This window comes from Lithobates pipiens, unplaced genomic scaffold, assembly GCF_037356315.1.
Source record: "Lithobates pipiens isolate NorthernLeopardFrog02 unplaced genomic scaffold, aLitPip1_a1.2 Scaffold_16, whole genome shotgun sequence".
Lineage (NCBI taxonomy): Eukaryota > Metazoa > Chordata > Amphibia > Anura > Ranidae > Lithobates > Lithobates pipiens.
This window is the reverse complement of record NW_027507748.1, coordinates 393,547,701-393,572,564: the sequence shown is the minus strand read 5'-3', so window position 1 is coordinate 393,572,564 and position 24,864 is coordinate 393,547,701. Positions and strand designations below refer to the sequence as shown.

The following is a 24,864-nucleotide window of genomic DNA, read 5'->3' as shown; positions in this document are numbered from 1 at the left end:
GGATCAGTTGTGGCAGGTTACCTAATTAGCTGGGTATAAAACCCTGTCTCACTCTGAGGACTGGGTCAGTTCATTGTCTCTTGTCACCAAAGGTACCTGTGTTCAAGTTACAGTGTTCCAAGTCTGACCCTGGCTTGTATATAGTTTATGCTGACTTCTGGAATCCCGGACAACGGCTTTACTTCGATGATCCCTTGGCTTTTCCTGTCAAGCCCCCGTGCACAAATTCACAGCCCAGGTAGCTTATCTCTTTGTTACCGTGGGCTGTGTGTATTTGCAAGGGTGAGCGTACATCTCTGCACCATGGACTCAAACCTAGGTAAGCCCTCACACAATGATGGCTTTCAGGTCTCCACGCTGGGTGTCAGCAGGGTATGACTTGCATTTGCGATGATAAAGTTCCGGCGGAAGTGACACTCTTGTCGTCTCGGCACTGCATTATGTTTAATATGCCTTGATGCCGGCCCTATCCCATAACGAGGCTTGGTTTACACCACGCCGACGGGGCGAACGGGCGGAAGTGACGTCATGACGTGATGTACGGTCTGTGTTTCATCGCTCCCTGTCTACATCCGCAAATGCCTGAGTTTGAATTAGTACATTCGGGACAAATAATATGATCTTTAGACTATTAATTATAGTATTCCATTATCCATATTGATATATTGTGGAATAGTTTATTCAAACCTCTAGATCGGAAGTACATCCGTTCAACCAGAAGTAACGTCAACTTCCGTCCAAATTCCGCAATTCAGTTTGGGGTCACATTATCTATTTAAGCGTGATGTTGCTGTTGGTGGTCCATACCCCAGATGACATCTTAGAGGATGAAACGCGTCATTGGACCTTACTAACCAAATCACGGCATTCTTTGCGATTTATTTGAATAAGCCTGCTTTTTACTTCACAAATGTGAGTTTTTAATTTATACTTCGTAAATATCCCCTAACATTACTACACTATGCAAGTTTTTATGTCATGATTTATTATGCATGAATACGTGGAGTTTTGATGACCACCCTCCCTCTGCCTATCAATTTGCTGCTTATCCCCTGTGACTGTGCAAACGCCATACTGAGTGAAGCATTGGTGACCGTTTTGAAGTAGAGACCTGCTGCATTTATTATAAAGCTCATCACGACTTGAGAGGCATACGCTTTCTCAAGTCTGTGAATTCCGGTAAGCCTCATTCTTACAGGTGGTGGTGTTGGCAGCAATTCTTCTTTTCGGGCACCATAAAGTTTTATCACTTGACTCTTCACATGGATCTTTTCTTCACAGTTTATGGAACGGTTGTTTAACCGTTTTTAATGTACATTGTCCTTTAATGTTTATATCCTTTTGGGATTTACACTATTACCACTTACCTGGTTTTAATACTGGACTACTTACTTTGCACTTTATTGTGATTTCTTGATACAGTCTTCACATGTTGTATCACATTGTGATAATGCACCCAGAGGTACCCTGAGGAAGTCATGTGACGCAACACTTTGGGCGGAGCCCGTGAAATCACTTCCGGCGTCTCCGGTACAACAGTGAGGAGGCGTTCTATCATGGAGGATTTTATATATTTATGTGCTGTTAACAAGAAGCGGCTATGTAAGTGATTCTTAATCTATTAAAGGACATATTTTTAAAGCATAATATGCTATGAGCACACATGTATTTTTTTCACATATCCGGAAGGTGCTTTTGCAAGCAGAGCTTTGTCTAATATGAAATCATATTACAAAAGGAGGCTATCTAGTCGGAAGCATACTGGACAAAAAGTACCGTATTTTCCGGTGTATAAGAAGACCCCCTAATCTTACAGTTTTTTAATAATTTTTTTTCCTGTACTTACCGTATAACACACCCCTCCTTCCGATGCTTTATATTTCTTCCTCCTTGCTGGAGCTGGCACCATATCCTTCTTCCTGCTTTTGCTGGAGCCAATCACGTTGAGCGGTGTATTCTATTAATGAATACAAAGCCTGCTTGGATTGGCAGAGGCTGTAACATCATCAGCCCACGCCTCTCTGACTCTCAAAGCCAATCCGAGCAGGTTACAGAGTAGCCTGCTCAGATTGGCAGAGGTTGTTACTCCAATCCGAGCAGGCTTTGTATTCATTTGAATACATCACTTACCGGGATTGGCTCAGCGGTATACACTGTATGTAGCCAAAGCTACATACAGTATTACAGAACACCCAGCAGGCATCCGAGGGGCTGACCCGGCGTATAAGACGACCCCTGCTTTTTGGCCATTTTTTTTAAGTGTAAAATGTCGTCTTATATGCCCGAAAATACGGTATAAAATCCTAAAGGTGCCGTAAGACCTGTAGTGGGTCTGAATTTAGGGTGAGCAGGCACTAACACACCGTTATCTCTATATGAACGGACATCACAGCTGTTCTATTTTAACCTTTGAAAGATTTATTTCACATAGTGGACTGCTATTAATTTAAAACGTTATTAACTTTTTTCGGATGTTTTGCATTATCACTAATCTTTCACTGTGTACGTAACCACTGCGCACAGTGTTATATGGATTTTTAGGAGTATTATTTGTGTCATCATTATCATTTGAACAGCGCACCATTATTTTATTTAGATATGGACACTCTGCTACACTATACTTGCACAGAAAAAATATAGCGCAACACTGGTTATCACCCCCAACCCCTTACCTCTGCACCTGGTTAGACAGGAAAATTCCGATCTAACCATAGAAAGCTTAAAGTGGAAGTAAACTCCCTTATCGTTTTCAGCCAAGGAAGCTGCCATCTTTGCCTCTGTTTAATCTTCAACTGCTATGGTGCTGCACATGCGATTTGTTATGACACGAGCCATTGAATGGTTTGATAGTTTGGCTGAAAGCACAGCCAATGTGCAGTTAGCATTCCCGGCATGCCTTTTTTTTAACTGTTTAAATCAATGGGTTTACTTCCACTTTAACTTACACTCACATTCGAGAAGATCAGGAATGGGTGGCTTAGTAACCCTACCCTTGCTCCTCCAGCTTTACTTATGAACAGACTATAGGGGATAGATGGTATACCTTCCTCAGTGTTACAAACCTGTTATAATACTATGCATGTTCAGTGAACTAAAACAAATCACACACTTTTCTTTTACAATCAAAGAGGTTGGTACTATATGTATCATTTATTTACAGATATTTCATTGCCAACACTGTGCTAAATTGTACTCTGTAATCCTAAATCTCATGGCTATGTTTGAAGTCCCTGCTTGACATGTTTTTGTTAGCCATTTAAATACTGTAGGCCACATTGTTGTGTCCTGCACTTGCTGATTTTTCACTTTTTTTATATGGAAAAACTTGAAGAACTAGTTACTTAGGTAAAGGATTACAAAGGTTTTTTGGAACTCGAGGTAGTGGTGACATTGTCCTGGAAACATAACAAACTTGTTTAAGTGTGTTCACTGAGACTCATCAGTTCCTGCGTGTCCTTTGGTAGTAAATAGCTTAATAAGAATACCAATCATAAGTACACTAATAGATATAAGCAATGCTAATCCTCTCCAGACAATCAGCTGTTTAGTAGAGAGGATTTCACCCACAACATTAGTTGTTTCCATAGGTAGATCATCTTTTATTTCCTGTTGCTTTGTATGATCTTCTCCAGAAGTCATGTCCTGCATGGGAATAGCATCAAAGCTGGAATAAGATGCTCTTGTTTCCCCTGTAATACAGCAGACATATAAAGATATCATCATTACTATTATTATGTTATATAGGTATATATATTGATGTTCTTATTCAGTGGTTCTCAACCTTTGTGCGAGAATCTGCTAAATTCTTCCAAAACCTTTCATGTCCCAGAGGTAAAAAAAAAAAGAAAAAAAGAAACTTTATACTTATACAATAAGCACGCAAAATATGTAGTTAAAATATATCGAAAAGGAGTAATTGGTTGAAAATATGGGTTACTGTAATTTAAGTATGCACAATAACAAAAAATTTCTATTTATAGCTTTATTTTTTCTCATTCCTGCTCTGTGTCTTCATCCTTTTTTTTTGTTGCATCTCTCTCTCTCAGCAGTGTTGTTTGACTGTAACAAGAGGACACACAGGAAGCACACTCACACTACTGCAGGGTCTGCCACTTCCCCGGGCACATACAAATTACAACTTACATTAATTAAATAGCCCTGGTCCCACAGTTCACTGAGTGTGATGTGTAATCACAAATGTAACCAGGCCACGCCTTCCAAAAAAAAAAAAAATGGCTGTAGCTCAGCTCCATCCAGGACACAGCACTGACACATTTCACCGCACCCACAGGGCTTAGTCCTGACTAAGCCCTGTGGATGTGGTAAAATGTGGCCTAGATGGAGCTGAGCTGAAGCCATTTTTACTACAGATACGGGCTGAGCTGGTGTGCAGTCAGCTGTCTTTAAATTTGGAGTTGCAGAGGGCCAGGATGGGCTCTCTCTTCCGCCGACACCCACACAGGAAGAGTCACTGGACAACTGGATGCATTTCTAGAACCCTAAGCTTTGTATGGTAACAAATGTAACCAGACACCTTGAAACTGCAGCCAGTCAGGAAGATCTGATACAGTCATGGGACATTTTAGAAATGTACTGACTGTCTGCAGCTTCAAATTGTCTAATTGGTTACAGGTTGTTCCCTACAATTAAGCCTCTTATGGGTGAAACACATACAGTAAGGCCTGTGGCTTCTGGCAGGAGTTTCAATGTGTGCTGTCAGCTTGATTAAGCTACATTTGAGCAGAGACAACTTGTGGCAGAGTGGAGTGGAGCGGGCACTGAAAGCTTGGCATCTGGCTGGAGGAGGAATATGCAGGTAGCTCTGCAGCAGTGATAGGGATCTGGATCGCTGAATTGTATAGTTGCAGGTTGTGTTTCATTCATTGCAAGCAAAACCAAAGAAAATTCCCAGCTCAATTCACCAATCAGCCTGAAAACAATCAAATGATTCTGTCTAACAGTTCACAATAAAAACAGGGGTTTAGTTTGTACACATTTGCAAATACATGCGTAAGCTGCAGAGCCACTTCAAGGCACCCCAGTATGATCTGCAGTCCTAACGATATACATTTTTAAGAGACTCCACAGTGGAAGCACATGCATATGGTATATGCTGGGCATCCAGTGCACCCCTAGGCCTTTAAGGAGGGATGGGCTCCCTCCAGGCTTACCTGCCCTCTATGCATCTATTATTACGTATGTGCATCCACTTTTTTAAATGGAGCTGCACCAAAACCCCCATTTTTTTTAGCATGAATTGTGGCAGAAACAAAATTGTGCACCTTAACAAGGTACATTGGGGTGTCATTAGGAATTAATGGCACCACCGAACACCTGCAAAAAGAATGCATATTTTTGGCACACTATGGGAATGCATGTGACTTTACGCTTGTTATTGCAACACACAAACGTGAACCTGGTCTAATGCTCACATACAGTTAATTTTCTTTAGAAACACTAAATTATAGCGTTTATTACACAAGTGTCAGGGAATTTCTTTATGCTGGCTGGCTGGCTCAGGAAACATGTACATGGTAAATCTTAATGAACCATGACCAGGTGCACACATGCCCGCAGGAATACGGGCAGACATAGGAGCACATTCACAGTCTAAAGGATGCCCTTATCTAGTGCCACTGCTGACTGAGCTTCAGCTAATCCCTGTGCCTTGCTTGAGTCCTGCATTTTTCTTTTGTTCCTGCTTCTGATCTGATCCTGGATTTTGCTCTTACTTCTGATCAAAGGTTCTTTAGCTGCATTATGACTCTGATCCTGATTATGCCTCTGTACCTCACTATTCGTTCATTGTTGACCTCGGCTATCTCTGTGATCATGCTTCTGCATCAGCTCAACACCATTACCAAGGGTCTATCATCTGCTACAACCTTTGATGTGCATGGCTGCCATAAACTAACTGGGAGTACTGTCAAGCCCCACCTCCTGAACCCACAGTACATTCAGACTTCCTCCTGAACCCCGACTAGTCCATCTTGCAGCTCGGCTGTTCCTGACCTGATGTTCAGCCAGATCTTCCAGCTCAGCATCACCAGCCCAAGATTCTGCTATCAACAACATCTACCGGCAGTCATGTTCCTCTAGTGTCTTGACACTATCTGTTCCACACTCAGTGGTGTCTGGGCTGGAGATACAATAGTGGCTGACCTACTCATTTCAGTCTGCTATCAGGTATGTGTCAACAATATCACAAAAGTATTGCTAAAATATGCAAGCATGATTAAATATTTTTACTGGATTAAGTTTGGAAAGCAGACCTAATTATTCTATATGTCTGTGTGCACTTGTAGGCGTATATAAATATAGGCCTTGACAAGACTTTCTTTAAAAATGGATGGGTGGTATTTAGGTTGGAAGGGTTTTTCTGCAGCTAGGTAATATTAGCAAAAACTTCTTAAATTAGTCTAGAATCTGGTGTGGAGATGGTAAAAGGCCAAAGACAGAGGAAGGGTAGGTATAAAAAAGGTACTTTTGCTTTATGTGTGAAGGGAAAGAGGGAACAGACTCCTGTTCACTAGTGATGGCCGAACGGTTCGCCCGGCGGTCGTTTCGCGGCGAATTTTGGCTGTTCGCGGTCCGCCCGATCGGCGGACTATTGCCGCCGTTCGCCCGGTGGACTTCCGTGTTTACTGTGTAAAAGAACTTTGACCTATGATGACACATCCATCATGGGGTACAGGACAGCCAATTGAGACATTACAGCACATGGACACTTGGACATTCCCCCTAACTTATAAATAGACCCGATCCGGCGGCCATTTTACATTCTTTCTTCTGTCACTATAGGGAAAGGTTGCTGTGTGGAGCAGGGAGAGATTGCAGTGACCCAAATCGCTAGCTATTTGGTACACAAAAGTTATTTTCAGGACTGGTATAGGTGTTAGGTGTAGTTCAGGATATAGGTTTGAGGCACAGCTGTGCTACTGATTGTTGCAGCAGCCTGAGTGTCTTTTGTCAGTTTAGAGAAAGGGACAGGACGGTGTGTGCTGCAGGGACAGTCAGTTTAATCATTAGCTGTTACTATCAGGTCCACAAAGTGCTATTCAAGTTATTGTTCCAGCAGCCTCTGTTTTGTCAGTTTATATAGGGACAGGCAGGAAGCTGTGTGTGAGGCAGTGAGGGTCAGTTTAATCAGTAACTGTTACTATTAGGTCCACAAAGGTTCTTTTCAGGACTGGTATGGTAATAGGCTTGTACACGTATAATATTCTTTCTTCCAAATGTAGAAATAATATTATACTTGACTGCTGCCCTTCTGCTGCAGTCTGCTAATCAGTCACAACCTACTTTTTCCACAAAGGTCCTTATAAGGACTGGTAACTTGGTCTAGGGTGCTACAGTACATAGGGTTGAGTGAGGTACAGTCTGCTATTCCATAAGGACTGGTATAGGTCCACAATACATAGGGTTGAGGTGCACTACTGCTGACCGCTGCTCTATACTGCAGCAGTCCTTCATCAGTATAGGGACTGACGTACAGTCTGCTAATCAGTCACAACCTACTTGTTCCACAAAGGTCCTTATAAGGACTGGTAACTTGGTCTAGGGTGCTACAGTACATAGGGTTGAGTGAGGTACAGTCTGCTATTCCGTAAGGACTGGTATAGGTCCACAATACATAGGGTTGAGGTGCACTACTGCTGACCGCTGCCCTATACTGCAGCAGTCCTTCATCAGTATAGGGACTGACGTACAGTCTGCTAATCAGTCACAACCTACTTGTTCCACAAAGGTCCTTATAAGGACTGGTAACTTGGTCTAGGGTGCTACAGTACATAGGGTTGAGTGAGGTACAGTCTGCTATTCCATAAGGACTGATATAGGTCCACAATACATAGGGTTGAGGTGCTTTACTGCTGACCGCTGCCCTATACTGCAGCAGTCCTTCATCAGTATAGGGACTGACGTACAGTCTGCTAATCAGTCACAACCTACTTGTACCTCAAAGGTCCTTATAAGGACTGGTAACTTGTTCTAGGGTGCTACAGTACATAGGGTTGAGTGAGGTACAGTCTGCTGTTCCATAAGGACTGGTATAGGTCCACAATACATAGGGTTGAGGTGCACTACTGCTGACCGCTGCCCTATACTGCAGCAGTCCTTTATCAGTATAGGGACTGAGAGTTTTGTCACAGGATCATTTAAAAAATGACAGGCAGAGGAAGAGGCAGGCCCTTCCGCAGGGGTGGTAGGGGTAGGGCAGGAGCAACAGGCTTGAGCCAAAGTGGGAAGTTGCAGAAGGTGCGTTCAATTCATTTAAAGGAACGCACCAGACTTGGTTGAGCGGCTCACTCAGCCTTACTCTTCTGCACTCTCCTCATCCTCTCGGTCTGCACCCTCTTCTTCACTCTCTGCTATGTGCACCCCCAAAGACACTACCACCAACAACACCACCACATACCTTCCTCTTGAGTCACAGGAATTATTTTCTGATCCATATCAAGACATTTCTGATGCGCAGCCACTCTTGGTATTGGATCAGGAAGAGGAGGTAGCAACAACCGCTACTCAGCAGTCTGACGACAGTACCCAGATCTGCCCAAGGTGGAGGTTGGTCCCCGGGGTTGCTGACTACTCCGAGATCTCTACTTATAGCGGTGGGGAAGGTGACGTTGATGATGACGTCTCTAGTGATGTCACGTGGGTGCCCACAAGAGAGGAAGAGGAAGGGAGTTCAGAGGGAGATATGGACCAGCAGATAGGGAGGAGAAGCAGGAATAACTTACATTGCACAGGAGGGACAAAGCAGACTGCAAATGTATCAGGAGCGAGTCATCGACCATGTACGGTCACATCTGGCGCTCCCAGGACACCGGCACATGGCTCCGCAGTGTGGGCTTTTTTTAACGTGTCCGCTGCTGACAATAGCGTTGCCATCTGCAATCTTTGCAGTCAACGCTTTATTCGCGGTAAGCCCAACACTCACCTAGGGACGACCGCCTTAAGAAGGCACATGAGCAGCCATCACCGAGCCCAGTGGGAGCAACGGAACACACAAAGCCACACTCCAGGCTCTCACTGTCCAGCCTCGTCTTCTACTTCTCCTCTCTCCTCACAATTGTCCTCCACTCCACCTTCCATCACGCCAAGCTCACGTTTTTCTGCAAAAAGGCAGGCTTCCGTGGGCCTAATGTTCGAGCGTAAAAAAAATGATGACGCCGGATAACCCTCTTGCCCAACGGTTGACGGCTGGCTTGTCAGAACTCATAGCCCGCCAACTACTGCCATATAAACTGGTGGACTCGGAGGCCTTTCGAAAATTTGTGGCCATTGGAGCACCACAATGGAAGGTCCTAGGAAGGAAGTATTTCTCAGAGAAGGGCATCCCAGAGCTATATGGCCATGTTCAGCGGCAAGTGAATGTATCTCTGGCACACAGTGTCGGTGCCAAGATACATCTGACCACAGACACGTGGTCTAGCAAACACGGGCAGGGAAGGTATATCACTTTTACTGCCCACTGGGTGAACCTTCTGACGGCCGTCAAGCATGTAACCCGTGGCACCCGTGTAGATTTGGTTTTACCGCCACGGATTGCATGCAGGCCTGGCCATTCTTCTCCTCCTCCTCCTCCTACTCCATCCTTCTCCCTCTCCTCCTCAGCTGACTCCTCCTTTTCTGCTGCTAGCGTCTCTTTTGCTGCGCCGCCCAAGCTCCCCAGAACCTATTCGACATGCCAGGTGAGACGTTGCCATGCCCTGCTGCGTCTGTTGTGCCTGGAAGCCAAGAGCCACACTGGCCCGGCACTCCTTTCAGCTTTGCGTTCACAGGTAGATCAGTGGCTAACACCGCTCAATTTGACAGTTGGTAAAGTGGTGTGTGACAACGGTGCCAATCTGCTTAGCGCATTGAAACAGGGCAAAATCACGCACGTGCCATGCATGGCACACGTCTTAAACTTGGTCGTGCAGCGATTCGTTGTCAAATACCCTGGGGTCCAGGACATCTTGCGGCAGGCAAGGAAAATCTCAGCCCATTTCAGAAGATCTTACACGGCCATGGCTCACCTTGCTGACATTCAGCGGCGACACAATCTGCCGGTCAGACGTCTTATTTGCGATTGCCCGACGCGATGGAACTCAACCTTCTATATGCTTGATAGGCTGCTCCAGCAGAAACGTGCAGTTACTGTCTACCTGTATGAACTCTGCGGCGGAACAGGTTCTGGGGAGCTGGGGTTTTTTTCACCGCGCCAGTGGCTGCTCATGCGTGACGCATGCAGACTTCTGCGGCCATTTGATGAGATCACCAAACTGGTCAGTCGCAGCCATGGTACCATCAGTGACATGGTACCTTATGCCTTCTTTATGAAGCGTGCATTGCGTCATGTCATTGATCAAGCTGTGGAGGAGCAGGAGCGGGAAGATGAGGAAGTCGCAATGCTGGATGAATTCCCAGGGGGGGGGCTACTCTATCTATTGGTTTTATCCTAGCCAATATTACTTCTAATTACTTCTAATTACTTTATTTTAATCTCTGCTTTCCGTGACAGGGTCAGACCTTACAGATATTCTTATTATTATACTACAGCATTCAGTTTTCCACGTGCATGCTCCTGAAGAGTGGATGAATCCACGAAATGCATAGAGCTACTATATGCCATGTTTTATGCCAACTATATGTTTTACTTACTTAATGATCACTTGTAATGTGATTTGAATTTTTAGTGGTCAATTGTTATTGCTGTATGTCTATCCATTGTATGGAATATATTGGTCTTCTTGGTGTACTCATGATTATCCTCATGCAACTTACCATTGATTTTCCAATAAATTTAAATGTTTTACACCTGCCTGCTTCATTTAAAGTCCCAACCCCCAGTCATCCTGATTGCTCTATCTGAGACAAGTGAACAACAGGAGTCTGAAGAGGAGTCAGAGGAGGATGGTGCCGGGGCGGATGAGGAGGAGCAAGGAGAGCATGCTTTAAACCTTTCTGGGATCCCTGTTGTGCGTGGATGGGGAGAGGAGAATGAAGAGGATGACATTATCCTGGATGATGAGCAGGAGCCAGGCCACCACACCGCTTCCAGTTTAGTGCAGATGGGGGCCTTCATGCTCCAGTGTTTTAATAGGGACCCCCGTATAAAAAGCATAAGGGTCAAGGACCAGTACTGGGTGGCAACGTACTTAGACCCCCGGTACAAACACAAAATGGCGGAAATGTTACCGCCGTCATAGAGGGCTGTCAGAATGGAGCACTTCCAGGCCTTGCTTTGAGAAATGCTGCATTCTGCTTTTGCGTGCGCTGGCAGAGGAGCAATTCCCACTCCCAGAGAAGGAGTTGCGGGTACCAATCCAACAGAGCGCCTGCAAGAAGAGGCCGGTTTGAAGATGTGTTGGTGACTTCAGATATGAGGTCATTCTTTCAGCCGACCCATCTACAGGTGTCATCCGGATCCAGCATCAGGGAACGCCTAGACCGTCAGGTGTCCGACTACATCGGGTTAACGGCCGATGTGGACGCTCTGAGGAGTGATGAACCCCTGGACTACTGGGTGGGCAGGCTTGACCTCTGGCCAGAGCTTGCCCAATTTGCAATTCGAAATGTTGGCTTGCCCCTCGTCCAGTGTCCTGTCCGAAAGGACGTTCAGCGCAGCAGGGGGGATCGTGATCGATTAGCGTACTCGCCTAGCTCACGACAGTGTATAGGGAGGCATGGATCTCGGAGGAATTAAACACATGTGACCAGTAGACCATGTATATGTCTATAAACAATTTTTTTAATCGAGCACACAGACCTTCTTTCTTCATTTGGCTCACTTTCTTGTCCAAAAAAAGGCACACCGTACTATATGCCCGTACCCTCCTCTTTGAAGAGGTTGAGCGGTGTCATATTTCTACTGGGGCTGCTTATTATGAGGGGCTCCCACCATCCCTGTGCTGTGCTGACTTCCTCCTGGGGCTGTACCTCTGCTGTGCATATTATGAGGGGCTCCCACCATCCCTGTGCTGTGCTGACTTCCTCCTGGAGCTGCTTATTATGAGGGGCTCCCACCATCCCTGTGCTATGCTGACATCCTCCTGGGGCTGCTTATTATGAGGGACTCCCACCATCCCTGTGCTATGCTGACTTCCTCCTGGGGCTGCTTATTATGAGAGGCTCCCACCATCCCTGTGCTGTGCTGACTTCCTCTTGGGGCTGCTTATTATGAGGGGCTCCCACCATCCCTGTGCTATGCTGACATCCTCCTGGGGCTGCTTATTATGAGGGGCTCCCACCATCCCTGTGCTGTGCTGACTTTCTCTTGGGGCTGTACCTCTGCTGTGCATATTATGAGGGGCTCCCACCATCCCTGTGCTATGCTCATTATGAAGGGCTCCCACCATCCCTGTGCTATGCTCATTATGAGGGGCTCCCACCATCCCTGTGCTATGCTGACTTCCTCCTGGGGCTGCTTACGGTGCAGGTGTCAGTGCTGTATATCACGGTGCTGATGTCAGTACTCTCTATCACGGTGCTGCTGTCAGTGCTGTATATCACGGTGCTGGTGATAGTGCTTTATGTCACGCTGCTGATGTCAGTGCTCTCTATCACGGTGCTGTTGTCAGATCACTCTATCACGGTGCAGGTGTCATTGCTGTATGTCACGCTGCTGATGTCAGTGCTCTCTATCACGGTGCTGTTGTCAGATCACTCTATCACGGTGCAGGTGTCATTGCTGTATGTCACGCTGCTGATGTCAGTGCTCTCTATCACGGTGCTGGTGTCAGATGACTCTATCACGGTGCAGGTGTCATTGCTGTATGTCACGCTGCTGGTGATCATCTACTGCACCCTCTTCTTTGCCTACCCTGACCTTCCCTCTCCTCCATTGCCTTCATGCGCTCCACAGTCCTGAATTGTCACAACAATTTCCCATATAAAAAAAGAATGCTTGTAGTTGTCGATCCCAGATTCACCTCATACATGTGTTATGTCATTGGCCATGTGGTGGGACTATGTTTGCACAGCTATTAATTATTTTGTGGCTGCAAATTTGACCTGTAGGTTTGCAAAGTTCGCCTCCCATTGAAGTCAATGGGGCCCACCGCGAAAGTTACATCCCATCGGAAGTTCGTCCATCACTACTGTTCACCAAACCACTGGTGTGCCTGGAAATAGAGAGTGAGCAGATGTGCTTGCCAAAAGTGTGAAAGTACATCATCACTCATCCCTAGTGAAGAACCTCTTCTACAGGATAAATGCACATACTCAGCAATAGTGAGACAAATATGAGTGAAGGGATTTATAGACAACTGAGCACTGTTGGTTGTGCTAGAGAGACTTTTGGAACATAGTGGTAAAACATCAATGCAATATGAACACCCCGTCAATGAAATCTACAAGTAAGGCACAAGTGAAGAAACCTGTTACTTGGAGGTCCTATATAATCGTTGTTAGGTCTCCTCAAAGCCTACCTGTGGGCTTTTAAAAGTTATTAACGTTGTTTGCCCACAACCACCTGAGCTAATAAAAGGATCCGGTGCTTTTTTTTTCTAGGGCATATGTTTAATAATCAGCCCAGAATTTAGCTTTAAAAATAGAGACTTGCATCCTTGGTACCCAGGCCCAGTCAAGCCACTGCATTTAAGTAAATAAAAAGGTATCAAAAGACATCTAAATGATAATGGCCAATCAAGCCTTACATTGTTTCCTTATTTATCCTTCCATACATTTATAAATTGACAACTTTCTTTTACCATATATCAAAAAATACAGCAACACATGGATCACTCTTTTGTGTGGTCAACTTACCACTTTCCACCAAGTTAAGTTTAGATATTGAATCATCTGTTTGAGATTGTGAAATACTGGGGTCCAGGACGTTTAATGGTTTCACTCCAGCTCTTATTTTAGCCTGGCAAAGTGAAATATATAAATTAGGTGCACACAATACAAATAATATTCAATCACTTTAAGAATCTGTCAGTTTTATATTTTTTCTTTAGCTACATGATGACACTGCTTACTTGTGTGAGTTAGTGCCCTTCATGGCCAGAGGCCAAGCTACTGAACCAGTCCCTACACCGGAAAGATTTGTCTTTTCATTTGGCACTGACTACAGAGTCATTATGGTGTTAACCACTTCAGGACCAAGCTTTTTTTTAATATATAATATTGCCAGGAATAATATTGCCAGGAAAAAGTTGTGTTTTTGAAACATGAAACTGGAGTTCTGACACAAACAGCATGATAGAAAACAAGCCATTGTAATATATTTATGCAAGCTGGACCCAGTAATGAAGGGTTCACCCCAATATATCAGCGCAGTAGCTTTATGCAAAGGTGCTATTATACAAAGTTCCAGGCGTTATTTTGGTGAAATATTTAATTTTTAATGGTCCCACATTCTGCACATCAAATATAGAGCTAACTAAATGTTTGTCTAATGAAAGGTTTAAAATATGAATTTGTTTTCTTTGTTTATGTACAAATCTAACAATGAAAAAATGCGTACATTTGTATCCAGCCACCTTATTGCTTTTATCAGAGGAGATTGGAGACAAAGAAAAAACACATTTGTTAAATTGATGACGTAGGATTTAGCTGCTGTGAGCCCAGTGCAGGACACACTCCTGCCAGTCATTGGATCCTTTTCCCCCAGCTCAAGAAGCAGAGCTCCATGTTTTAGGAAAGCCCATGAGCTATAAAAAGAGTATATATTTATATAGATAGTCAAGATATAGTAGAGATAAGATATTTTGGTTCCATTTGAAGGGCCGAAGTTTGTTTTTATTTCGACGGGTAATCCAATAAAGCATGCCAAGTTAATTGATTGCCTGTTTTCAGCCTTCCAGCTTCTTACTGAGGTAGCCATACTAACATTAAAACTCACACATGGAAGCAAACCAAGCAACTAAGGATGCTGCATTACAGCCCTGGACACTTGCTGGATCTGTGCGACCCCAGAACTAGAAAAACAAGTGGTCAACAGGGGGCAACTTCTTATGAAACAGGACTTTGGAAAAATTTGATCTTTTATGTCTGCCAGACACTCTTTTCCCTCCAGCTTGACAAATGGACAGTGTCATCAGTCACAAACAGTTATAGTTGCCTTAGTAAATGAGCATGAGATAGAGCCAGGGTTCACCACAGTTGTTTTTATAACATAACACTTCTTGTTTTACCTGTGACCAAAGGTGTTACCAAAAGCTGAACATCCCTTTTAGAGATTACAAAAAGATATGCCCAAGTCAGGATCTTACAAGTATGCATTTTGTCTGTATGTACATGTTTTCTGGATGTCTAGTGACAAATGATACTGCAAAGGCCACAGTATAAAGTGTTATCAGAAGTACACCTGGTGTAAGGAGGGACTCTGCTGGGGACACCTGGTGTAAGGAGGGACTCTGCTCAGCTCAGGGCTCCTACTGATTCTGCATTATGGTGAGTTGAACTATTTCATTTTATATTACAATGTAATATTAGAAATAATGCACTTCAATCATCCTGATACCATACCAGCCATGCAAGGTGCCATGATGATTGAAGTGCTAACAACAGGTGTTTGGAGTATCTTTATCTGCTGATTTGTTAAACTTTCTGGAATATACATATTGCTATTGTGGTGTAGGATCTGGGCCTGCTGTCCTTCAATTCCTCTCTCTTTTCTTCCTCCTCTCTCCTTCCCTCCCCATCTTTTTCTTTCTCTCTCTCTCCCACCATCCCTCATTCATCTCAGGCTCAAACTACACCCCCTTTGAGCCACACCCAATATTTAGTTTAAACCACACCCATTTTTAGCTGTGGCATGATTTGTGAGCCACATTTTTATTCCTCCACAAGTCACACCTGCAAATGAATGCCTCAACCCTAATTATAATAAGACTCTGCCTACGCACAAAAAAGTGACCCTATACATTTTTCCACAATGTTGCCAACTATGCAATTGTGCAACAAACTTGTGAAGCCTGGCACATCTAGCAATAGCTTAGCAAGTAATTTTCAAACTTGCAGCACAATTGCTTGCTATCTGGGATCTAATTCCTTGTAAAGAAACTATCCTCTGATTGCTCTAAAGAAGAAGCTTGTACCCTTGAACTGCTTCTACTACAAAGCCAAGCCCTCAGTTTGCTTTTGCAAGGACTTTGCTTTAGTTCTTCAGAAGGAAATTTTGTTGTCCTCATCTTGTACATAGTTATTTTTGGAGTATTCCACTCCACTCCCTCAACTCTATCCCAGTTACCCCAAATATAAAAACATCAAAAAAGAACAACCCTAGACTTGTTATTGAGCCAAAGAGTGACTGATTGTGCCTGGCTGTGGGGGAACTACTGGGAAAAAGAATCCAGCCAATTTCCAGCGACTCCTTGGGCGGCAATGCTACATATATTGGGGTTTGGGATAGAGAAATTTTGTAAAGAAGAAAGAAAAAGGGAATATGGGTGATCTAGATCTTTATATACAATAGCTACCTGTAGGGACCAATAGGTCTGATAGCAAACTAGAGGATCTGTATATAATAGCAAATGAGTGCACATCCTGTAAAGCACTTTCTAAATCAGAAATCATGTAAAAACAGTACATTATACGTTTGGAAATAATGAATTAAAATAAAAGATTCAGATTCTCCCCATACCAGGAAGTACCGGGTATTTCTCTGCTCTACCAGCTGCTTAACGAAATAGTGAAGGAGCAAAGAAACAATAATATGTGCAGGTGGGGAGCGGGGCAGTTTGCCCTCATGGGCAAAGCACAAATTCATTTTAAGTAGAACTACAGCATCCTTTATCTGAGTAAGTAAGGTCATTACCTCTTCACAGGCCTTTTGCCAGTCGATAGAACAGATATAGGGTATATAGATGCAGGTTTGCAACAACACTGGACAAAACATTCCAATCCATAGACCTTGAAGATAAAACATGCGTTTGAAAAATATACAACTATTAGCACCAAAAGCTACGATAATTGTCTTTACAAAAAATATCAAATGGTGAAATGTATTAGCAGTATAAAGAAAATATTTCAGATACAGTTGTAGCAATAAACTAAATGTCGGCTTATTTAGGAATCTTACTCTCAAATTATTTTAAGCAAAAAAATAATTTACTGTTAGACACATCTATTTGCCAATTTCTGTAGCCAGACTGTGTTGAGATCCCCGAGCTTCAGGGTCCTATATGGGGTGTAGATGAAGTAAGGGGCACTACACACTCCTTCCCGCCAGAGCATCCATGGTGCAACAGGTAGTGCTGACAGCAGGAGCTGCTCCTGCAGTCTGTCAATTCAGAGCAAGGGAGGCTGCTTCTCCCCCACTCCAGACACATGACCTGGTTGAGGGAATTTTTCACTTATTCTGAACTGCCCTGGTCTGGTCAGTGTGTTTACGGAGGGGGATATCTGTACTGGGGGTAGGGGGCTATACTGAGGGGGCGAGCTGTACTCAGGGGAAAAGCTGTACTGGGGGAGCTGTACTAGAGGGAATAAAGCTGTACTGTAAAGAGGGAATTTGTACTAGTAGGGGGGGATTTTGGCTTGGGGTGGGACGTCATTTTCTATTGTACTCTGTCTAGTGACTGTGCATTATCTATTCCTGGCCCCTGCCCTCTGTAGTGTTCACTCCTAACCCCTGCTAACCCCTGTATTCTGTATGTTGCACACTCCTGACCCAACTGTCTGTGTCTTACTCTGTGTCTTAAAGCAGAACTCCATTAGTACACCCCCCCCCCCCCCCCCCCACACACACACACACACACACACACAAAACACTAAATAGTTATTACATTTGTCACCGTTAAGAGATATGACGGATTTCAATTTCAGGAAGTCAGTTTTAGGATTTAAAAAATGCAGCCGGTATTCTGGCAGGTCTTAGAACAGCCATTGCATCATATCCTCTTCTCTCTCTCTCTAACTGTAATGTCAGGGACCACCAGTGCCAAATGTCAGGGACCACCAGTGCCAAATGTCAGGGACCACCAGTGCAGCATGTCAAAGACCACCAGTGCCACTCGTCAGGGACCACCATGTCAGGGACCACCAGTGCCAAATGTCAGGGAGCACCATGTCAGGGACCACCAGTGCCAAATTTCAGGGACCACCATGTCAGGAGACCACCATGGGACCAGCATGTCAGAGACTATCATAGAACCAGCATGGGACCAACATGGGAGGGACCGTCATATGGGATAAGCATGTCAGGGACCACCATGTCAGGGACCACCATAGGACCAGCGTGGGACCAGCATGGGAGGCACCACCATAGGACTAGCATGGGATCAGCATGTCAGAGACCACCAAAGGACCAGCATGGGACCAACATGTCAGGGACCAGCATGTCAGGAACCACCATGTCAGGGACCACCTTAGGACCAGCATGGGACCACCATGGGACCAGCATGTCAGAGCCCACCATAGGGCCAGCATGGGACCAACATGACAAGGACCACCATAGGACCAGCATGGGACCAGCATGTCAGGGAACACCATAGGACCAGTATGGGACCAGCACATCAGGGACCACCATAGGATTAGCATGGGACCAGCATGTCAGGGACCAGCATGGGGCCAGGATGTCAGAGACCACCATAGGACCAGCATAGTACCAGCATGTCAGGGACCACCATAGGACCAGCATGGGACAAGCATGTCTGGGACCACCATAGGACCAGCATGGGAACAGCATATCAGGGACCACCATAGGACCAGCATGGGGCCAGCATGTCAGGGAACACCGTAGGACCAGCATGGGATCAGCATGTCAGGGACAACCATAGGATGAGCATGGGACCAGCATCTCAGGGACCACCGTAGGACCATCATGGGACCAGCATGTCAGGGACCACCGTAGGACCATCATGGGACCAGCAGGTCAGGGACAACCATAGGATGAGCATGGGACCAGCATGTCAGGGAGAACCATAGAACCAGCATGTCAGGGAACACCAGTGTAGATCGGGGATGATTATCATCAGTAATCCCTTGTATGACACAGTGAGGATCTTCCACAGTATCAGTTATTGTATACAAGAATACCGATCGCTGATGCCCCACCATCTGCCGTTATTATGATTGACAGCGCACTGTGCTAATAACGGCGGGGGGTGGGACATCAGCGCTTGGCGTTCTCGTATACAATACCTGACATTGTGAGAGATCCCCACTGTGTCATACAAGGGATTACTGATGATAATCATCCCCGCTCTGCACGGAGATAGTAGGCAGGCGGAAGAGTGGGGGGGCGGAAGTGCGGGGACGGAGTTGGGGGAGCAGTGAGGAGTAAGAGAGAGAAGGAGGACACCTCCTCCATGGGCGGCACAGACTGGGGGCCGGGAGACCCCCTCCACCCACAACATGTCTGCTTCCTCCTGCTCGGCGTTACAGAGGACTACAAGGGGGCGTGTCAGACCGCTAGCTGAGCTTAGGAGAGAGAGAGAGAAGCCAAATAGGAAATCCCCAGGCAATAACGTTTTTTCAGCAAATTACAGAGGAACTACAGAGCTCAGAAGAACATGGATGGCAAAGTTGGTGAAGGTAGGAGATCAGCAACAAGGACATGGAAAACATTTTTTTGGCCGGAGTTCTACTTTAATACCCCTGCACTTTGTGAGATTTGCACTCCTGACCCCTGTACTCTTTGTGTTAAAGGGTTTGTAAACTCTCATTTTTTCACCTTAATGCATCCTATGCATTAAGGTGAAAAAACTTCTGTCACTGACCGCAGGGCCATCTTAATGAGCAGGCACACCTGGGCACTGCCCAGGGGCCCCAGCAGCATGGGGGGCCCCTGCACTTTCCCCAAAGCAGCTGGTCCTTGAGCCCACGTTGCGCAGAAACTGGGGGCCCCATGATGCCACTGAGAATGATGGATACACAGGGGAGGCAGGCTGGCAGCGGTGCGCCGTGCAGAACGATACCTATTTCACAGCAGGGAGGGGCGGGGCTGGAGCGCCAGTGATGCTCTGACTCTGCCCCATGCAGCTTGAATCCTCAGGACTCAGAGGCTGTGGGGTAGGAGCTGGAGTGGGAGCTGCTGAGTTGGCACTGAGAGACTGCCCGCAGAAGTGGTATTGTGGATGGTGTCATGGTGAGCCCAGCTGTCCAGCACTGTTTGCATGGAAGGGCTTGGAATGCCTGGAGGGATGCTCCCTCCTCCACCCCTCCTTCTGCCTGCTTGATTAGTATAGGTGAGTAGTACAGTACTGGAGGTGGGCACATCAGCAGGCGATTGGCTATCCAGGCATAACAACCGATGCGGCTAAAAGCCGCTCGGCTGTTATGCCGGAGGAGCGGGAGGGGACGTCCCCCCCTCCTCCCGCCGCCTCCCACCGCTGTTACCGGTGCTCCCGCTCGATCGGGAGCACCGATTCAAATTCCGCTGCCTCCGGCTGCTGGGGAGGAACTGGAACGAAGCCGTAATCGGCTTCGTTCCAGTCTCCTCATCGTAAACACGGAAGCGACGTCGTGACGTCACTTCCCGTTTACTCGGCTGCCAATGGCGCCGGTTTTAAAAAAATATACGGTATTCAGAAACGCCGTTTTCAGCGATCTGAATACATTGAAGTGTAAAGGAGGGGTGGGGGGTCTTTTAGACCCCCGATCCATCCATAAAGAGTACCTGTCACCACCTATTACTGTCACAAGGGATGTTTACATTCCTTGTGACAGCAATAAAAGTGATCAATTTTATTTATTTTTTTAAAACAATTTAGTCATTTTAAAATAAATAAAATAAATAAAAAAATAAAAAAATTTTTTAAAGCGCCCGCCGTCCCCGCGAGCTCGCGAAGCAAAGAAAACGCATACGGAAGTCGCGCCCGCGTATGTAAACGGTGGTCAAATCACACATGTGAGGTATCGCCGCGATCGTCAGAGCGAGAGCAATAATTCTAGCACTAGACCTCCTCTTTAACGCTAACCTGGTAACTGTAAAAAAAATTTAAAGCGACGCCTATTGAGATTTTTAGGTACCATACTTTGTCGTCAATCCACAAGTGCGCGCAATTATAAAGTGTGACATATTTGGTATCTATTTACTCGGCGTAACATTATCTTTCACATTACGCCAAAAAATTGGGCTAATTTTACTGTTTTTTTTTTTTTTTTAATTCATGAAAGTGTCCCTTTTCCCAAAAAGTTGCATTTAAAACACCGTTGCACAAATACCGTGTGACATAAAATATTGCAATAATCGCCGTTTTATTCTCTAGAGACTCTGCTAAAAAAATATATATAATGTTTGGGGGTTCCAAGTAATTTTCTAGCAAAAATATGGATTTTAACTTGTAAACACCAAATTCCAAAAATAGGCTTAGTCATGAAAGGGTTAAAGCGGAGGTCCACCCTAAAATGGACCTTCCACTCATCGGATTCCTCCCCCCCTCCGGCGCCACAATTGGCACCTTTCAGGGGGGAGGGGGGTGCAGTTACCTGGATAATCCAGGTAACTGCACCCACTTCCGGGCTAGCTCTCTGCGGAAAGGGGCGTACATTACGCCCCTTTCCGCAAGTGCCCGCCCCCTTCCGCAAGTGCCCCGCTGCCTGCTGGGAAACACACAGATCCCAGAGGCAGCGGGGACCGTCCTCATTGCGCAGCGCGGCTCGCGCATGCGCAGTAGGGAACCGGGAAATGAAGCCGAAAGGCTCCATTTCCTGATTCCCATACCCAAGATGGCGGCGGCAGCACTCGAGTGTCGATCTAGAGATCGGCTTCGGGTGCCGACATCGCAGACGCGCTGGACAGGTAAGTGTCACTATTTTAAAAGTCAGCAGCTGCAGTATTTGTAGCTGCTGGCTTAAAAAAAAAAAAAAAAAAACGCAGACACCCGCTTTAAAGTACCATAATGACCAGAAATTCAGTTGAGTTGTCCAAGCCAACTGAATTTTAACATATCAAAGGGACAGCTGAAGACCCTTTGATGTGTTGCTCTTATGCAAGTCTATTTAGGTGTGTGTGTGAGGTAGGGCTTGTTAAACTAATTGAACATTTCAAAGGATACATTGTTTTAACTTAATGATGATGCAGGACCATAGAAGAAGTATTTATTGATGGTAATTAGACTTGAGGGGGGTATTCATGGGAAACATTTGGTTGACCTAGCAGAAACCACCCTCCAGCCCCCCCCCCCCCCCCCCCCCCGTGTCAGACCACATGAGTACTTGAATGGACATTCAAGCTGGCATTCAGTCTGGGTGTGTGATTTTGAAGGCACATGTCTAGGAAAAATATTCATTGTCATACATACTCTGTTGGATTTTGTCATCTGTCACAAGACTTTGTTCTGTATTGGAAGTCAATAAAGTGCATCTTTCTGAAAGAATTGGGTTGCTGCGGAAGATTACTTAACCACTTAAGGACCGTCGCATGGCAATGTACGTCGGTGCAATGGCACCGACAGGCACAAGCACGTACATGTACGTGCTCGCCTTCCAGCGGGTGGGGGGTCCGTTTCGCTGCAGGGGCGATCCGGGATGAGGGGATGGCCGTTGGTTTCTGGCCATCCCCTCTCGATCGCTCCTGGCGAATGAGAAGCTTCCCCCGCTGTGTATAGTAAACACAGGCAGGGAGGAAATGATGTCATTCTCCTCGGGGCGGTCTTTTTGACCGGACTACGAGGAGAACACTGAAAGTAAGTGTGCACCAACACTACACTGACATGTAGGCACACATAGGCACACAAATCCCCCCCCCCGATCACCCCCCCGATGGCCCCCCGATCCCCTCCCCCTCCCAGTCACAGTGTCACTGATTGCAGTAATAATTTATTTACTGATCACTGCATTTAGTGTCAGTTGTGACAGTAAAAACTGTCAGGGCAGTTAGTGTTAAGTCCAGGGTAGCCCCCTACCCCCCCCAATAAAGGTTTAACCCCCTGATTGACCCTAGAGTTAACCCTTTCACCCCCTTTTGCCAGTGTCACTAAGCGATCGTTTTTCTGATCGCTGCATTAGTGTAACTGGTGCCGCTAAGTAGCTAGTTATTTTTTTAGGTTCACCGCCAGGTTTTTATAGCGCTAGGTACCCCGATATACTACACAATAATGGTTTTAACCCTCTGATTGCCCCTAGTAAACCCTTTCACCCCCTTTTGCCAGTGTCACTAAGCGATCGTTTTTCTGATCGCTGCATTAGTGTCACTGGTGCCGCTAAGTAGCTAGTTATTTTTTTAGGTTCACCGCCAGGTTTTTATAGCGCTAGGTACCCCCATATACTAACCAATAACGGTTTTAACCCCCTGATTGCCCCTAGTTAACCCTTTCACCCCCCTTTTGCCAGTGTCACTAAGCGATCATTTTTCTGATCGCTGCATTAGTGCCACTAGTGTCGCTAGGTAGCTAGTTATTTTTTTAGGTTCACCGCCAGGTTTTTATAGCGCTAGGTACCCCCATATACTACCAAATAATGGTTTTAACCCCCTGATTGCCCCTAGTTAACCCTTTCACCAGCGTTCACCGTATAAGTGTCACTGGTGACGCTGGTTAGCCAGTTAGTTATTTAGGTTCCCCGTCAGGTTTTTATATAGCGCCAGGGACCCCCATATACTACCTAATAAAAATTTGAACCCCCTGATTGCCCCTATTTAACCCTTTCACCAGTGATCACTGTATAAGTGTTACGAGTGACTCTGGTTAGTTAGTTTGCTTTTTATAGCATCAGGGCACCCACCGTTTATTACCCAATAAAGGTTTAACCCCCTGATCACCCGGCGGGTGATATCAATTAGGTTTTAGGGTCAGGATCTGCGTCGCCCCAGGCAGCACTAGGTTAGTGCCAGTACCGCTAACACCCACGCGCAAAGCATACACCTCCCGTAGTGGTATAGAATCTGAACAGATCAATATCTGATTTGATCAGATCTATACTAGCGTCCCCAACAGTTTAGGGTTCCAAAAAAATGCATTGTTAGCAGGATCAGCCCAGATACCTGCTGGCACCTGCATTTTGCCCCTCCGCCCAGCCCACCCAAGTGCAGTATCGATCGATCACTGTCACTTACAAAACACTAAACACATAACTGCAGCGTTCGCAGAGTGAGGCATGATCCCTGCGATCGCTAACAGTTTTTTTTGGTAGCGTTTTATATTTAAATCCGGAAGGCAGTGCTTGGATTTCGGGGTCCCGTACATGGCTAGGCTCCCAAAAAGTCCCCCACATGTGGTATCCCCGTACTCGGGAGAAGCAGCAGAATTTATTTTGGGGTGTAATTTCACTTATGCCCATAGCATGTGTGAGCAATATATCATTTAGGGACAACTTTGTGCAAAAAAAAAAAAATTGTAATATTCCTGCAACTTGTGGCAAAATATAAAATATTTCATGGACTCAACATGCCTCTCAGTAAATAGCTTGGAGTGTCTACTTTCTAAAATGGGGTCATTTGGGGGGAGGTTGTGCTATTTTGGCATTTTATGGCCTTCAAAACTGTGATAGGTAGTGAGGAGTGAAATCAAAAATTTGCACCCTTAGAAATCCTGAAGGCAGTGATTGGATTTCGGGGTGTCGTACGCAGCTAGACTCCCAAAAAGTCCCACATATGTGGTATTCCCGTACTCAGGAGAAGCAGCAGAATATATTTTGGGGTGCAATTCCACATATAACTATGGCATGTGTGAGCAATATATCAGTGAGTGACAACTTTTTGTAAACTTTTTTTTTTTTTTGTGTCATTATTTAATCACTTGGGACAAAATAAAATATTCAATGGGCTCAACATGCCCCTCAGCAATTTCCTTGGGGTGTCTACTTTCCAAAATGGGGTCATGAGGGGGGGGGGGTGGTACTGCCCTGCCATTTTAGCACCTCAGGAAATGAGATAGGCAGTCATAAATTAAAAGCTGTGTAAATTCCAGAAAATGTACTCTAGTTTGTAGACGCTATAACTTTTGCGCAAACCAATAAATATACGCTTATTGATATTTTTTTTACTAA

At 45.4% G+C, this 24,864-nt stretch overlaps 1 long non-coding RNA gene and 1 pseudogene across 4 annotated transcripts in view; one reads left to right on the top strand and one right to left on the bottom strand.

Annotated features, from left to right (window-relative positions):
* Positions 1–3,127: 3,127 nt before the first annotated feature.
* The window catches only part of LOC143983057 (multidrug and toxin extrusion protein 2-like), a 115,780-nt pseudogene continuing 94,043 nt past the window's right edge, over positions 3,128–24,864 (bottom strand). Inside the window, exons 15-17 of the transcript XR_013274556.1 lie at positions 16,751–16,845; positions 13,753–13,855; positions 3,128–3,689 (exon numbers count right to left, since the gene is read on the bottom strand). The product of XR_013274556.1 is annotated as a multidrug and toxin extrusion protein 2-like (transcript). The remainder of the gene's footprint in view (positions 3,690–13,752; positions 13,856–16,750; positions 16,846–24,864) is intronic.
* Positions 19,162–24,864, top strand: part of LOC143983058 (uncharacterized) — a 222,225-nt gene continuing 216,522 nt past the window's right edge. The window contains exon 1 of one of the 3 annotated variants that reach the window (XR_013274558.1): positions 19,162–19,470. This is a non-coding gene — a long non-coding RNA (uncharacterized LOC143983058). The remainder of the gene's footprint in view (positions 19,471–24,864) is intronic. The other 2 variants (XR_013274559.1, XR_013274557.1) reach the window with 2 other exon arrangements.